The sequence below is a fragment of the Melopsittacus undulatus genome, chromosome 8 (assembly GCF_012275295.1).
Source record: "Melopsittacus undulatus isolate bMelUnd1 chromosome 8, bMelUnd1.mat.Z, whole genome shotgun sequence".
NCBI lineage: Eukaryota > Metazoa > Chordata > Aves > Psittaciformes > Psittaculidae > Melopsittacus > Melopsittacus undulatus.
In genome coordinates, this window is record NC_047534.1 from 42,319,368 (window position 1) to 42,336,783 (window position 17,416).

Genomic DNA, 17,416 nt, shown 5'->3' on the forward strand with positions numbered 1-17,416 from the left:
ATTCGCAGTTTTCAGATGCAGACCATGATGCTGAGGCTGTTGAGCTGGCATTTAAAGATGCCATTTCTGCTATTTCAAAGTAAATTTACAATCACTCAGCCGCAAAGAGGAGAGGACAAGAACCAGGTGAATGAATAAAATAAATCTCTTGCTTCAACAAGGATATAGAATGCATGTGATCTATAACATGCGTGCAGCTTTGAGTGCCATTAATATAGTGACACTCTCGAAGTCTATTTTCTTGCTTTTGTTTTAGTCTGAAGGGTAAGAATGTCACAGCTGGCAACCCATTTTTTTGCAAATAGTTATCTGCTGAGCCAAGTAGAGCTGTCTTATAGAAAAAAAATTAATGATCTAAATTTAGATGCTCAGTATCTTCATTCCCTCTGAGAAGATGAGGGACCTGCCTAATTTTGTAAACCCAGATCTGTTCCCAGAATGAGGTGTAATAAGGAGTCTTTGAAGGTAGAATTTGATGCTGCATTTCTGGTGTTTCTACACTCCCATTAGAGTAAGATACTGTTTTATGAATTAAGTGGCTTAGGAAGCTTTGGTTACCAATGTCATTATTGTAGCCTGCAATGAAACTCTTCTGATATAAATCAGAAGTTAAAATGTAGCTGGGTTTCTTCAAGCCCTAAGAGACTGTAGCATCTCTGTGGGAAATATAAATAAGTATCTGTTTAATTAGGTTGCTACCATGTGCTATGGACTGTGACTTCTGAGTATGCATAGCTCTTAGTCTAGTGCAAAGTATTTTCAGTTGGAGAATTTTCCAGGGTGGTGATGGTGATGATAAGTTCTTGAGCATCACATAATCTTATTCACGTGTGTGAGGTAGATTTTCCATGTGTAGAAGCTAATGAAACGTTTGCTTTGGCTCTCACACTGCTATGTTGATTCTGGCAAGATTTTAATATGCTATGTTGTTAGCTTAACAAAAATGTGACATCAGAAGAAACCAAACCCTGAAATCTCTTTTGGCCTTGAGCAAAACTGGCTGCTTCTCTTCCATACTTTGAGGTGCAAGTATTGGCTGCCTCTTTTAGAATAGTGGTGCCTGGTTTAGAAGTGAGTAATAAGATCAGCTATGATTTGTAAGTGTAGAATATCCACTCTAAAGTGAACTGTAATTACTCTGAACAGTGGTAAGACTGATAGAAGAGAAAATGGACAGAGCCATCATTCCCAATAAGAACATTTGAATCTGAGTAGAACTTTCTGTGTTTTGGCTTTGTGACATTGCAGTTTTCAAAAAGCTTAAGCGAAGACATGTTTTTAAAAGTACTTCAAATTATCTGTATTATTTGTGAAAACTAGTATTACAATACTGGCAAAATAAAGGTGAGTAGAACTACTGAAGTAAAAGAAAGAAGAGAGATACAGACAACTATATAGGAAATGCAGTTTAAAGTAGCTTATTGTTGGGTAGGCAATTAAGGCATTGCAAACAAAGTGTGCAATAGTGTAGCATTTGCAATAGTAGTATAGAAAAAGGGTGCAAGTTTCACTTTTTGAAATCTGAAGTTATTTCTCTAGTCGGATATGTACCTGAAATCTCTAAATAAATACCAAACATTTTAATTATTAATTGCTCTAGTTTTGGTTCAGCATGCCTCCCTATGCTGGTAAAGCAGACTTGTGAATGTATACAAATGGCAGTTAGAGCAAGATAATCTTGTTAGAATTGAGTTTTGGCCCCATTGGCTTTGGCTTGCTTTATCAATAGCGTGTACTTTTTGCCCATCTCCGTTGGTACTGCAGTACATTTACATACAGGGGTACATGAGAATGGTACTTACTGGTTTAGAACTTGTAATTTTAAGCAGCTACAAGAGAGCTGTAAAGAAAGCAACAAACCTTTTTTCCTACACTAATTCTGAAGTATCTAGTCAATAACAAATCATATAAAAATGTTTGTTTATTGGTTGTTTGGTGTTTTGTTTTTTTTTTTTTTTTACAGCAAAACCAAGACAGGTGCTGGTGCCTTGTCTACAAATCCACTGAACCTGAGGAGGACAACCAAAATGCAGGGCAAACTGGGAGACAGCCGGAATTCTAGTGACAGTAGGGAGAAGTTTCTTGTATTGGATACTGCTATTTCTGTTCTGTCTTTAGCTGAGTTGCAAGCGAAAGACAAGGAAATCTTCAGATTCTGCTGTTTACTAATGACTAAAAAATTGTAACAAACCATCCTGAAATTTTTATTAAACACCAGTGGAAATCACATAAATTTTGCTACTTCGATTTGTGGTGTCGTCTTTATTCACTGTTCTGCAGTGTTCTTTCATCTTTGACATATGCCTTGTTCCCCTTTATTCCTGTGCATAGTAGACAAGCAGTTTTCACAGGAGCTATATACACAAACATTTGCAGTAAAGTTTGCTGTTTGGGCTGTTTCTAGGATTAAAGCAAAAGAGTCTTGTTTCCTTCTGTACTGACCAGATGGCTTTTTATTTTTGTGTGAATGCAATGAATTGTATAGATGATAAATTAATATAGCAGTATTTCCTGTATTTTTAAGTTCTTTTAAGGTAAATATAACTTAGGGTATGCTGTTTGTAATGGCAGTGGTAATAGTAGACAGCTCATACTGTCTTTCTTCATAGTGTCTTCGTAATGGGTGATTGAACAGCCTTGGAAAAAAATTATATATATAATTAAAATATTAATCACCACTATTGCTCACAATCCAGGTCACTTTGCATTTCAGTATCTGTAGACTTCTTTCCATGTCTGGAAAAAAGATTGGATATTGGAGGGGTTTTCTACATCAGTTATGTGCCAGTTGCCCTCCTTTTGAGAATTGGCCAGAAACTGGACAAATCTAAATATGCTAAATGCAATTACAATAAGGGTATAGTCAGTAAGAACAACATGGGTTGCTGTGGGCATCTTGGCAGATTCTTTGTTGTACCTAGTGGTCCAGGCATATAGATCATGCCTAGATTGGCCTTTGAGCAGAGAAGGGAACTTCTCTGTCCAGCAACTGTCCTTTACCCTTTGCTAGCACTAAGCAACTAGACGAACAACTTGCCTGATTGGAAAGCAAAAGCCATATGGGCAGAAGGGGAGGAAGGTGACGATGCAGCATAAAGGCAGACAGGAGGAGTTAGTGTTTCTTCTGGGAACAGGGGTAAGAAGGAAGCTTGGACATGAAGATGAAATGAGTTGAAGAACTGAACAGGGAACTGAGGAACAGAACACCATGGGCACCATATAGGGAGAAGATGTATCAGGAGACAATGTGGCAGGGTAAGGATACCAGCCAAGAAAAATTAGTGAAATAAAATTGAGGAGCCAAGAAGAAAAAGATAAGAAATAGGGTGTAACCTGGGTAAACAAAGGACTTAGGGTAAGAATTGGAGGAGGAAAGACCTATCTTCAAAGTCTTTTTCTTCCAAGTGGTACTGTATTTTCACATCTTGGTGGATTATAGGTTTTGTCTTTCATCCATATGTGCACAGTGTATTTCCATTTATTACAAAGATGGAATGTTTCATTTGTTGTAGTTTGTATGGGCTATGTACATGTTTGCAACAGTGATGCAGGTTTATGATACACCTGCTTTTGCTTTTTTCCTTAGAGAACAATGTTTTTACCTTTTTTCTATAGTGACAGAAGCCACAATCCTAACCTCCTGGGAAGCAAATACAAAAGAATGACAGAAGTGTCTGCATCCTGATTGTGTTCAGTCAAGGTAGAACAATTAAATTTACTCCATATATTCTGATGTTGTCCCCTTTCAATCAAGACCAAATCTGCAGATTATCACCTTGAAGTGCCTCCTAGTCTCAGTCTCTGTTATACTTGCATCTGTTCCATAGAGCTTAAATGAATTTATATGAACTGGAAATACAATTTAAAAGGAAAATAGGAGAATAATCTGAAGGCTTTCTGGGATTATAACAGTTTAGAGAAGGAATATGTTTATTATTTTAAAACCCACTCACAGCTGTAGAGGAGCACTCGTCCAAGAGGCTGAAAATTTAGGTTATTTGAGGTTATAGTGTACATCATCAAGAGTATTAAACCTAATATCTGTGTTATGAAGTTTTGCTTATTTAACTTGCCCAAAGATATCTTGTCAACTGTTATGAAAAAGGAGCTGGCAACAAGATAGTCTCATTTTCAGAGGATATTTTATTGATCAGGTTACTACAATGTTGAAGGGAACATGAAAGATTAGGAAAGCAAGTGACTTAGTTTAATGATGGCTAAAACACACTAATGATACATACAATTTAATAAATGTTCAAAGAATAATCTAAGCTTTCATGTGTATTGATACTAAATGAGTTTATAAGTTCATAAAAAACATAGACTTGATGTATGCTGCTAATTATAACAACAACCGAAATGTTAAAATTTATAAATATGATGTAAAAAAAGAATGTTATGTAGTTATAAATGTGATTTTAAAATAGAATTCTCTATAGCTACTGCATAAATCCAGCATATAGTCTTCTCTGTAGTGTGTCCTGTTCAGCTAAAAAAAGATGCAGTACAAATAGGTTATGAAAATTCCTGGAGACATGAAAAAACTTTATATGAAGGCAGGTTAGGGAAATGGATACTAGACAATGTGAGGATGACATATAACCCTATGTTACACTAATTAGAAGGTCTAGTTTATCCCTTTACACAACACAAAAAGGTAAACTAGTCACATTGGCAGGCAGCAAACCTACATTGATACAGTGTGCCCTATAAAAACACAAGGAATCACACTGTTCACAAGGCTAAAAGATTGGTGAGTTACCAAAATTGGGTTATGTTTTTCCATTTTTAATTTATATATGTGAAAGGGAAAATCTGCATATTTACTGTTTACAATTTTAAAATGCCTCCAGTAAAACTAACTCAAAACCCCAACAATCCTACAACCTTTCTTATTACCTAACATTGCACAGCAGTAGAGCTGGAGAAGAAACCTGAACATGGTCTAGTAGGTACAGTTTACTGAATTAAGAAAAGAGGGGAGTGGTGGAGAAGTAGAAAAAAAAGATAACATACTAATTGGCATGACAACATATAGTCCTGTGGCAATCATACAGCAGTTAGTATTTTATATAGAATGACAAATTCAGTACAGTGCCTGAGAGGGAGACATCAGTCTTGCCACACTTTCCTGTCACAGCAATATCACTGTAAACTGGCATGTGGACAAGCCAAATCCCAAAGAATAAACGAATTGGTTTGCTAAAAGAGCATACAATTGATTGATTATGCTTGGGTCAGACTGGCTGTATCAGAGGGTTTAATTGCAGAGCCAATATGACTTTTTTCTTTATTTAGTGTCAGGCACACTTTAGCTTCCATCTCCTCCCAAATAACGAGTGCTCTTTAAATGGAGGAGCTGCATCTTTCTACTTGAATAAAAGGGTTGTTGTGCAGCGTAGGATTTAGTAGATGGGCTTAGAGAATCTGACCCTACCACTAGTCATTTATTCTACACTAGGAAAAGCTTTGCCATTTTAAGGCTTCTGTTTGCTACATACCCTATTAAGAGCACAGTAGTCAGATGTCATTCTGAGGAATCGGGCAGCTTAGTTTCCAATGACATTGATTACACTCAACAGTGAGAGGATGAGAAAGAGTGGTGGGTGGAGAAGTGAAAAGGCAGTGTGAGGCATTTCAAGGAGGAGGTTTGCATTCCATCACTTACATGTGGGTGACAATCCCTCTGAGAAACAGTTTTTACTCTGAAATGGAGCAGAGTTGAATCTTCTGCACTCAGGTTTAGTCTCCATCCCCACAAACTACCAGTGCAGCCTGTAGTCAGATGCGCTTTTACTTAAAACAAAGATAAAATAACAGTAGCAAAAAGCTGCATATTTAGAATAGAGCTGTGATTTCACAGAGAGAGACCCTGGCATGTTAATCCATGGCAAAAATGGGTGTAATTCTCAATGACAACACTAAGTCTGTTTACACAGGGGCTGAGCTAAACCCAACCGTGATACACAGTGCTGTTCAAAATCAGTTATTTAATCCTTTTCAAATTTTTGTGATCTAACAACCAAAGATGCTTTTGTTAATAAAAGGTGGTGTGACAAAGCTGTGATTGCCACTGAGCACAACTTGCTTTGAGATAAAAATTGCAGCAAACACTCATAATCTTATTTTAGATAAATATTTCATCTCGTTATTCAGGTGTGCATACTAGTGAGTTGAATAAATACCCAGTGATAGTTACCAAACTCTGAAATCAAGTCTGTTTTTAAAATTGGAAACTGAGCTATCTTATACAGAGACAACAAAATCACAGGGGCAAGAAGTCTATGTTTCTTTTTACTGAAGTTTACAAGTAATCAATGTCATCAACAACCTTGATTTTAGTGTCTTCTTATTTTGCATGTACTTATTTTAATAACAAATGAAAGCAGAAGAAAAAGGAAACTGCGTGGCACAATCTGCAAAGCCAGGTATGCATTAAAATAGTTAACAAGCTACTAAACCACACTCTTCTTTTCTTGCATCAATTGACTTAAGACAGACTAATAGAAACAGTAAATGTTTATTTTACTTTCAAACAATTAATGCTGATAAAAGGCCTCAGGGTTTTGAATCTTTGTCTCAGATTCTCAATGTCATTTATGTCAATATAAGTCCAGAAGACATGGAGTTGCTTCAAGATATCTAATTGCTTGCAATCAGAATCCAGATTAACTGGTCCCTAATATTCCTTGTACAAGTAAAAATGCAAACCTAGAAGTACGAAAATGTTCTGTCAGTAAGAACATCTATGTTAATCATTTAAATACTGAAGTCAAAATCAGTTGCACAGAGACAATAGCTCTACGCAATGCTCTTTCTTTAAGGGCTGAAATATTGTTTGGGTTTAAGATGCTCCCATATCTGTGTTTGTATTTTAGTGTAAGATATTCTACATTTTTATCCTACCACATTCTCTAACAGGTAGTATTAGGAATTAAGATAAGTGATTTACAATAATATGCTTAATATCCATTAATTTCTGCTGTGTTTCTCACTTCTTCTTTTGTGAAAGTACCTGTGAGAAAGTATGCCTATTCTTAAACTTAACAGTCTTTTGAAGTTCAAAATAACAAAATTTGGACTTTGAAATAAACAGTAAGGCAAAAAATGGCTTTTTTAACACATTGTCAGGAAGTGAAAATTCATATTTATGTTTCCCTGCCTTTTTAGATATCATAGAAATTGTGTTATTCCATTACCAAAAGACTTCGCATATTGGTACGTGTTTCTAAGGAAATACCAGTAAAGCAGTGTAATTTAAACCTACATTATGCTTTGGGCTTCCTGTCTTTTTCACAGTTGTTTATTCTTCTTTTCCTAAATCAGTCCATCGGATTAAAAAAGAAAACGAACTTAATAGCACTCTTTGAAAGCCACAAATTGTTGATGATAATGCAGGCAAATAGTAATTGAGTGTTGTTTCAAGTGGATTTCCCTGCTGCCTATGACCTCAAAAAAATAGGACAGTTTTATCTGCTATGCTACCAGCATTTTATGTGTATGTTTGTGATACTTCATATAATTTTCACATGTTTGTTTCCAATTACTCTACTGTCTGATTTACATTAATAAAGCTTTTGGATATTCCCAAGTGGAACGTAAGTATTACTTACATATTACTTACATTATTTAAGTGTTACTATTTGTATTCATAAAGTGAATAAATACAAAATTTAACATAAATCTGCACGTGTAACTACATGCACAGTGACAGCTTCAGGCCTCTTTGTTTTCATCCCCAGCTTACTTGGGTGAGATCAGCAAGGAATGTGCAAACTTTCCCCACAGGAACCTAGAGAGACCTTTTTTATTCCTCTAAGAGTGCTGCCAAGTACTTCAGTGCTTCCTGATTTTTGTTTGTGTTTTGGTTTGGTTTTGTTCTAAACACAACAAAACAGTTATTGCCAAAGACAAGCCTAAAGGGCTTAGATTACATACATATATACATACATATATGTGCATGTGTGTGTACAAAAAGGAGAGTATTGAGAACATCAGCAGGCTGGGAGGTAGAGGAAATTGGCTGGCATCCAATTAAAGTCTAGGCATGAGAAAAAAGAAATTCTTTATAGAGGCATTTGATATAAGGTAAAAGTCTATATGCTCAGAAATTCTTCCTAAAACCAATGATAGTATGGGATGAGAAGTAAAAGAAAAGTTATTAATGGATTTTTAGGTTTTAGTCTGGAAAACTGTGTAAGCCGTAACTTTCAAGTTTGGACGTTCTAAGCACTTTCATACAAGGGGCCTGCTGGGGATCCACATTCTTCTGCAGTCAGTATGGGTGCTGAGTCATCAGGAAAGTTGGCCATTTGGTTTTAGGTTTCTAAATATAGAGGTGAACATTTAAAGCCCTAATCTGGGAACAGTGGACACTCGTATGCAGCTTTGGTGACCTGAATGATTTAATTCTTTGCAGTGCTCTTATCAGAACCAAAGCTGTGCCCATATTACACATAGTCCTGAAAAACTAGCTCCTATGAGCAAAAAAGAAGTAATTTAAAAATCATTAAAAGAAATGGAGTAGCAAGTTTCAGTCTCTGCTAAGCATCAAAACTTTCTCAGGATAGCTCATGTCCTCTCACTTTATGCAGAGGAGGTGGAACAAGTAGACCTTGGGGGAGGGAACAGAAGAGTAACCTAACTGAAGGAAGGAAGCTTAGGTTAAGCCTTAGAAGAGGTGAATTTTAAGCCTTCAGTTGGGTTTTAGCTATTGTGTTCAGGACGTAAGGAGTGTGATGTTTTGGGAGTATGCCTGGAAATTGTCAGTTCTCTGAATAAATATTATCAGAGAACTTTTGTACTAACTTTACCTTTGCAGTTGGTATGTTTTACCCACTTTCAGTACATGGTTGGTGGGTTCTTTGAATTTCTGATGAATTTCAGCACACTTCGATTGTTTGGGAACTTTGCTAAAATAGGTCCTTTGGCATTCAAAATGCAGAGAATCAGAATTGCAAGAAGGTGCTTTCACTTTCATCGTTGATAAATTTATATAATCCAGTACTATACAGTAGGAGGTCCTTCTTAAAAAGGCGAGGGTTTGCATTGGTGATTCAGTGTTTTATTTTGAGAGCATGCTGTGCTGTCTGTGTGGATCTGAGCTGAAGAAATACTTACTGAGTGCTTCACCACCTGAAAGTGTGGGGCAGGGAAGGAGAAATCCTGTCTGGTCAACAATTACATCAGTTTGGCCAAATGTGTATGTTACTGGCAACAGCATTGCACCTCTCTGAGAGGGCAGGCCTTGGCCACTGAGTGCACAGGGTGCCACTGAGGTGCCATGACTCGCTTCTAGTTCTCTCTGCATAGATCTGCGTTTGCAGCACAGGGGCCTTCTCCCCACCCAGTTACTGAGGTCTTGCATGCACTTGTGTGCACTTGTGTGTCTTGAATGCACTTGTGAGGTCTGATGGGTACTGTTCTGAGAGGTCAGGTACAGCCCAGGGGTGCACCAGGGTCTGGTTCTAGTTAAGTGAAGCTTCATTACTCAGACTGATTACAGTCCAGGTGGGCAAAACTCTTCATGATTTTTGAATTAAGAGAAGGATATCTAGCAACTGGATAGCACAAAGGAAAGACTGTTTTGAGGAAAAATAGGGTTTTTTCTGAAACTTTGTACCAAACTCTCATCCTGAGTACCTGGAGTGTGTTTCAAGAACTATTTTTTGTAGGTGAAATGGCTGGGAACAGAACTTCTTAACAGGGTGCAAAAAGCCTGTAGCCATGTTAAGCAACAGTGCTTAGCCATTGCATCCAACGTGCAGTGCTTTTTGTACAATGGTAGTTCACGTGCAGCTGATTGGTTAGTTAAAAAAAAAAGTCACTACCTTGCTAAAAGATGTGAGCTTCAAAATGAGACTGTGCCCTCATTTTATATGAGAACTTAAAACATGCAAAGTTTGAGGCTTTAAAAGCTAGTCAGCCATGTGTGAGTTGCAAAACCACAACAGGCTAGCAACTTCTGTTAAAATTTGAAATGAGTGGTTTTTATTTGCTTCTAGCTCAAAACCAACTTTTATCAGTTTCCTTCCAACTGGTGTAAGACTATGACAGATGGGTTTAGAACAAAAGGGGATTTCTTGACAATATTACAGCAGGATGATAAGAAGAATCTCTGATTAAACACGGGGGGAGGACTACACTGGCACTTCTCACAAACGGTACTTACTAGTCTGCCCCTAGCCATAGGCTTTGTGTCTGTTGCTCTGTAACACCTGCTGAACTTGTGGAGCTTCTCAGCATCACGTAGATGGAGTCAAGATCTCTGTGCTGCAGAAGATAAGTACCTAATATGTGACCTACAAGTGCATGTCTATTGCCTGTGATAAATACAAAAAAAAGCAAGAAAGTCCCATTTTATTTCACTATTAGTAAATATTTTCACTATTTCACTGTTTATTTCACTATTATATTTATTTCACTATTTCACTATTTATTTCATAATAGTGAAATAATAATAGTGAATTATTTCACTATTTCACTATTTATATTCACTATTTATTTCACTATTAGTAAATATTCACAATTAGTAAAAAAAATTAGTAAATAAAAAAATACCCAGCCTTTTTTATTGGTTCTTTATAACATCTTTGGAGAGGGCTGAATCCTGTTTTTAATTACTTGCGGTATGTTGAATGTTTTGATTTAGGACTTGATTGCTAGTCCTTACTATAACTCTCTTTATTTTGGGTGCTGTCTTTGCACAGGATGAAAACCAGAATGTATCAGTTCTGTTGTTTATTTCCTTTTTAATTGAACTTCTTACTGTTATTTAGGCAGGTATGTTTATTTTATACCTACAACATTCAAAACACTAGTTATTTCATGTGTGCTACCATGAATATATAATGGATGAGACCTTGGTACAGTTAAAAAAATACAGAATGCACCCGAGGTGAGACAGAGATAGGAAGTCTGACTTGGTGATTATCTGATATATAGCAGTAATTTCAGCTTAAACTCTTAACATTGTGTGACCAGTTACTATGTCTCTTTTGAACCTTGTATGAAAAGAAACATGGAAAGTACCAAATATTTCCTGTATCCACAAAAATGCTAGTACTTCTTTTCTCCAGTGGAAGTGATCCCCCTGTATCTTTATCAGGGAAATACACACAGTTAGGTAGCAGTAATTCCCAGTACTACCATTGGGTTTTCTCTTCCTGTGGAATTCAATGCCGTTTCTTTTTCTTTGTCTGAAGTCCATGAAGTTTCAGTCATCCCTGTTAATTCTGAGATGCTGCTTTATGAGTTGTGATGAAATTAAATTTCCATAGAAAATGCAAATTTTGTGTATAAACTAAACTTGTGGATTACTCTGATGAATGTGCCAGCACCACAGAGGGCCCATAGCAGCTTCCTAGTCAGTAGCTACTATTATGCAGTGTTTAATTTATGCATGAATATAGTCCCTCAAAGCATCTCTAATATGACAATATAACATAACACAGCATGATAGGAATCTCATGATTCCTAAGACCCAAATATTGTTCTGACCCATAGGAGCCAAGTTTTGCCACTGACTGCACTCAAGACAAGATGGCATCAAAAAGAAAATTTTAGTCAGATCTGTAGCTATTGTATGTACTTGTTCAGGTAGATCTGTTGACACTATGATCAGTTTAATATCAAGTGTTCTTGGGCTACATTTTCTTTTTACCTTCATGATATTTGTGATCTCACTCTTCCAGATAGGAAAATGTAATATCTATTGCAAAATGAAAAGGAAAGAGAAAATCCTGCAGCTCGAGTGTATCTGTGCGTTGCTGCATTGTCAAACTCACTTTTTAAAATTAGTTTTTCGGTTTTTCTTAGAACTGCTTTAGTAAGAGATTAATGTTGATGTTCAGCAGTCACAGGACAGAAGCAGTCCAGAGTCTGTATCTGCTCCTTATAGAAGAGGCCTGCAATAGAAGCAGTAGGATGACTTAGTACAAAGAATTTTGAAAAAGGACACTAAGCTGTTCTGTGTTCTCATTTATTAGACAGGGAGTGGGAACTGAAGAATAATCTTTAAGGAACTCAAATCACACCTTAATAATTTACATTTAGAAAGGATGTTCCTTTCCTGTTCAAGCGGTTTATTGAATCTGTGTTAGATTCCTGTAAATGCTGCACAGCTTTTGCATCTCCAGTATTTTGCCTAAATGAAAGACTAACCTTTGGAATCTGGCTTGGGTATATTACATTTATGTTCAGTCTGATAGAGGTGATGAAAATCATTGAACTGAGTGGCACAAATTCCCTTGGTCCTTTAGAAGCAGCTTTAACAACAATCTCACTTGGATGTTCAGTGCCAGGAATTAACATCATTCCTATACATGGGAACATGCATCTTCTTGAAACAGTCTTCTCAAATTCATGTTTCAGTAATCTTCTATCAGGGCAGAGTGTGGTGCCAAAGGAGTAAAAGTTGAACATAGTTTTCATTCCTGGGAGAAATTAAAAAGAAGGGAAGTGGTTTGAATGGTTAGCAAGCCTGCTTTCACTTGGATACTCCTGACCTGCCATAAAGAAACCTGAAACAAAGCTCATTTTACTGAATAATAGTATTTTGAAAATGAGTGTCTTAAGGAGCTGTGGGGTTGGTATGAATAGGGACTGAGCTCATTTTTGTCCTCTTGTGTACAGTATAAGTTGACAATAAATTCTTCCTGCAGATAGTGGTCATGAGAAGTTTTGCCCTGGGGGTCAGACAACAAACTATCAAAAGTGTAAGAGAAATCTCGCTGTGTATGTGGGACCTCTGTATGAAACACCTATTCTAGTCCTGTTCTGTTTCACCATTTTGTGTAGATCTCTCAGGTTAGTCTTTATGGATAAGGTGGTATTTAACAAGACCAGTGATGTTTTGGGATTTGTTTGTGATTTTTATGGGATTTGTTTGTCATTTTTATGCAAAAGCAAAATCATATTGAAATCAGACATTAATGTAGTTTGTGAATTACATTCGGGAGGTGCTTTGTGGAAAAATACCCATAATCACTAACAGGTATTAGGGATTTAATATTCTACTTAATATTGCCAGCATTAGACATATCAGATCCTAAGTAGCATTTCTGAGTTTATTCATAGCAATAACTCCTTCCTTGTATTAAGGTAGGCTGATAGTTTGGTCACAATCGTGAAAAGCAGGAAAAAGCTAATGGCTTTGTGACCTCTGTACTCACACTCTCTTTATGGGAACTTTGCAATAACATTGCAATTGCTCTTTTGAGCCAGAGTCTGGGATCTCCTGAGTTATTCTGAATGTGTGCTACCCTCAGTTATTGGCACCTGGGTCCTCAGATGAATTTTTTTCTTCCACTTCCCTGCAGCATTCCTTGCCAAAAGAGCTACTCTTACCATTTACTATTTATCTAGAAGGGCTAGAGTTCGAAATCACAGTACTGAAAAGCAAAAGCAAAAGAGAAATAATAACTTCTTTTTTTCAAAAAAAAACCAACCCTATGTAGTCTTTGCTTTCATATTTGTTGAATCCCATGCCAGGAAGCTATCCAATAAACAGTTTACCATTGCTGTCAGGACCAAATAACAAAGGACATGGATAAGATAACCACTGTTTTAAAGGGCTACTAAAGCTATATATTTACAAAGGATTCTGAAACAATCTGGATATTTTATACCTGTCACGTCAACAAAAAGGGCACGGCTGCAATCCTGGAGTTCAGTGCAGCGGCTTAACTGTAATTGGCTATGAAGCTGGGTAAGAAATTGTTCCATCCTGATGAATAATTATTTAATCTCACTCATTTATCAACTCATTGTTATCTCATGGTTGGGTTAGAGGGAGGGTGATGTGATAACATGCATAGCAGTATCTTTGGTGCTTGAGACTCACAGCTAGTGTAGAACAATGCTGTGTATTCTCAGAGATGGAGGATACTCCCCATTTGTCTTCTGCTCCTTGTTCTGCCTGTTCAAAAAATAACTAATCAGCATCAATATCCTGCTCTATATTCTCTAGACACTCCACGAATGAGATTTTGAGTATTTAGGGAATCTACTAAAGCTCAGAAAGAAAACATAGGTCATCTAGAACAACAGATCTTTCTGCAGCAATGGCAAAGCTTGACTGTGTGAGGACAGAGTTCTTTTGGAAGTGGTTCAGCTCTGTCTCAGAAGCTACAGGAAAGAACATATCTTTAATGCCTGCTCAAACATAAGTACCCATATTTGTGTGCACTTGTATGTAAAACAACATAAAAATTCCAAAACAAAGCAAGCTGACTTCCCCAGCTCCATGCAGACAAAATCTCAGAACTGCATAGATAGCAATTGTATTGCTATACACATGCCTGAGATGTGGTCAGGAAACAACAGAGAAATACCTAAAAAATAAAATGAAAAAATAGAAACTACTGTGCAGAAATGTCTTGCTTTTGTTTGCTTCTAAATAATGTTATAAATAAAGGAGTATGTGCAATTGACCGTGGATTATCCTTTGCCCATGAGCATCTGAAAACTTGATTTGGAACAAGTTTTATGTGGTATTTCTTTCCTTCTTTGTATTTTTAATATTTTTTAAACTTTTTTAATAATTTTGCATAAAAGATTTTGAGTGTGATGTGGTATTATGATCAAAAAGAAGATCAAAATAATGACTAGAGTAAGTGAAAAAGAGACAGAACTGGCACAAAATCTGTATGGAACAAAGAAGTCACATTTATTATCCAAAGTACAACTCCCATTGGGAACTTGGGTAGGTATCACACAAATCATGATGGAATAGGTCTTCTAATGAAGGACCATTATTATGGGAAGCAGGTAGTCTCCATTTAAAATAAAAATCTAGGCACAATTATATTAGTTGTTAGCATGCAAGCAGCTAAAGGAGCCCTCTGTGTTATTAGGCACTTCGCTTACTACCTAAAGTGGAATTGTCTGATAGGAAGATTGGGTAGGACTTTCTGTGAAAAAATGCAACTTGTATACAGAGTTGCTTGTATGAGTCTTATGACTGATTAAGTCTTATGATACTTTAAGGTTAAGTTTTGTTGGCAATGAAGCAAGTATTTTGACTGTTCCTGAGGTTTGCAAGCTTTATTAAGTACACTAGTAACAAGTAATCTGAGAGCAAACTATGTTCCTTTTGCTTCCCTAGGATTTGAACCTTGACTGAATCCCATGATCTGAGACAGGAGCTGCTTTCACTGTTGTTTCTATGACAGTGGAGTGTGAATGGTGAATCTATCTTTGGAAGGCAGAAAATGAGATGCATTGTCTTTTAGTGGTCAGGTCTGATAGATAAGCTTTTCTTATGTGTTGGCATTGACTCATATAAGATTCTGCAAAAGTGAGAATAAGTTTTCCCTAGAGAGACAGATGAGGAATAAAGGATTAGTACGTCTCTCCATACAATAACTCCTACTGTGAAATTTTAGCCCTATTTATAACAATGAGAGCTTTGCTACTGACTTCAGTAGGATCACAGTTTTACCCCTAAGGTGCACTTGTGCTTTCCTAGGAAAGCTGATGTGTAAAATATAGCTTCTGCCAGCACATCATCAATGCAATAGCATAGAAAGATGATAACATTGAATGACATCCATAGCCAATAATAGCTGCTGCGAGTATCCTGTTGAGCACTGTATCAATGTTAGTCACCAGCTTTCTGGATTTGTGTTAAGATTATTTTCTTCATACCTGAATGAGGTATACTCAGGATGAGTTGGGATTCCTTGTGGAACTTTGGGGTTTGTATTTTTATTTAACTTGTCAATGAATGTCAGATGTGGTAAAGCTTCTTTGATTTTTATTAATAGAGCACAACATTTATAACTAAGTAAGTTTTTAAAGCCCTTCAAGGCACTGTTTAATATTTCAGCTCTTTTATTTTGGTTCTATCTAGTTCTGTACTAGGTTCCTTCCTCAGGTCTTGCCTGTGGACATCATCAACATTACATAGGATCTTTGGCCAGTATGTTGCCTACAAATCATGGATTGAAGACTCCATATCTTCCAGGTAAGACTAACATACTCTTTTTGATAAGGCTGTTTAGATGTCAGCTAAGAAAATAACTCTTTGATGTGTTTGCATGAGAATGAATCCTGTAGATAAAACTATATTGTGTAATAGTTTCCTGCAGCTCCCCAGATATCTGTTAAGAGTAGTCTGAAATTTAATTCAGCCTCTCCCTGTGAAATTGGATCTCTGCTTTATACTTCTGATTGCTTCTCTCAGCTCCATTAATGACATGGAAGCACTTGTTCTTTCTCTGAATAGTGTCTGGGTGCCTCCTGCCAGAGCCATGGAGATCAACTTATGCTGAGCTTATACATATATGCAGCAATAGCAGCCATAATGTGCACTGTGTAGTATCTTCTTCAAAATTAAGGAGGCTCTGACACATCAGTCAGTTTTTCCCTGCCTGGATTTGATTGCCCACTTAGAATCAGCTGACTCTCAGATCAAGTGGTGCCTTGTAGCTTAATGCTTAGCAATGGCTGTTGTCTGTGTTAAGGAATTCTTTTGCCACTGTAAATGGTAAAAGACTAAAGCTGCCCCCAGAGTTTCTCTGCCATGATCCTCCCTGAGAAACTTGAACTTTCTTGACTGCAAATAGGAAAACTCTGAAGGAGTGTGTGCACGTGGTAGAGAGAACTTCAGAAGAAAAGTATTTTATTGAATACTTTCCAAAAATGAAGTGAAAAAAAAAGATGTGTATCAAACCAGAAGGAAGTGAACCAGTAGTGTGAGGTGACAGAGTAATTTTAGAGTCTGAAGGTTCTGGAAGCTTTACCCAAGACTGGGCAAATTTCTGCATTGTGGTATCAGATGTCACCATCCTGAGATATTCAGCTTGGCACAGTAAGACCACTTCATTGCCTCATTTCATGCTACTGTGTTTCAGGCTATGTGCTGAGTATTTCCAGTATTTAGCCTTTTATATGACATGCAATAGATTCTATTTTCCTATTCTTACAGGCAGTATCTTTAGCAGTATGCCCTGAAATGCCTTATGGATTCAAGCTGTCCCTTAATCAATGCAGTTTTGATCTTTTTCTCTAATATATGAACTATGATACTGGATTCATCCTGGCATACATCTGTCAGACCAGACTGAAAGCATTCAGTTAAAGACACTTCATTACCAGAACGGGGCCAACAAATTGGCAACAATCTAAAAAAAGGGGGATTGAAATATAATATAGATGGGAAATAGAGGATATCACAAAATGAGGTCATAATGGAGGACTTAAATTGCACTTTTTATCCAGACAGCAAAAGACATCCTCAGAATATTCTTCAGTATCTGCATACTGACTTTCACAAATATGCAACAAATACGGATTGTTTGCTAAAAGAACAGCTATGGGTCAACATAACAGAGAAAACAACTCTGCAAATATAAATATTTGTTATTAGTGGACAGTAATTGCTTCCTACTAAAACTGGCAAGAATGATGAATT

General features: G+C 36.8%; 1 protein-coding gene across 2 annotated transcripts in view; it reads left to right on the top strand.

Annotated features, from left to right (window-relative positions):
• METTL8 (methyltransferase 8, tRNA N3-cytidine) overlaps positions 1-2,226 on the top strand; it is a 27,741-nt gene extending 25,515 nt beyond the window's left edge. For both annotated transcript variants that reach the window (XM_034065192.1, XM_034065191.1), the window contains one exon: positions 1,964-2,226. The gene's annotated coding sequence lies outside the window, so the exon portion shown is untranslated. The remainder of the gene's footprint in view (positions 1-1,963) is intronic.
• Positions 2,227-17,416: the final 15,190 nt, after the last annotated feature.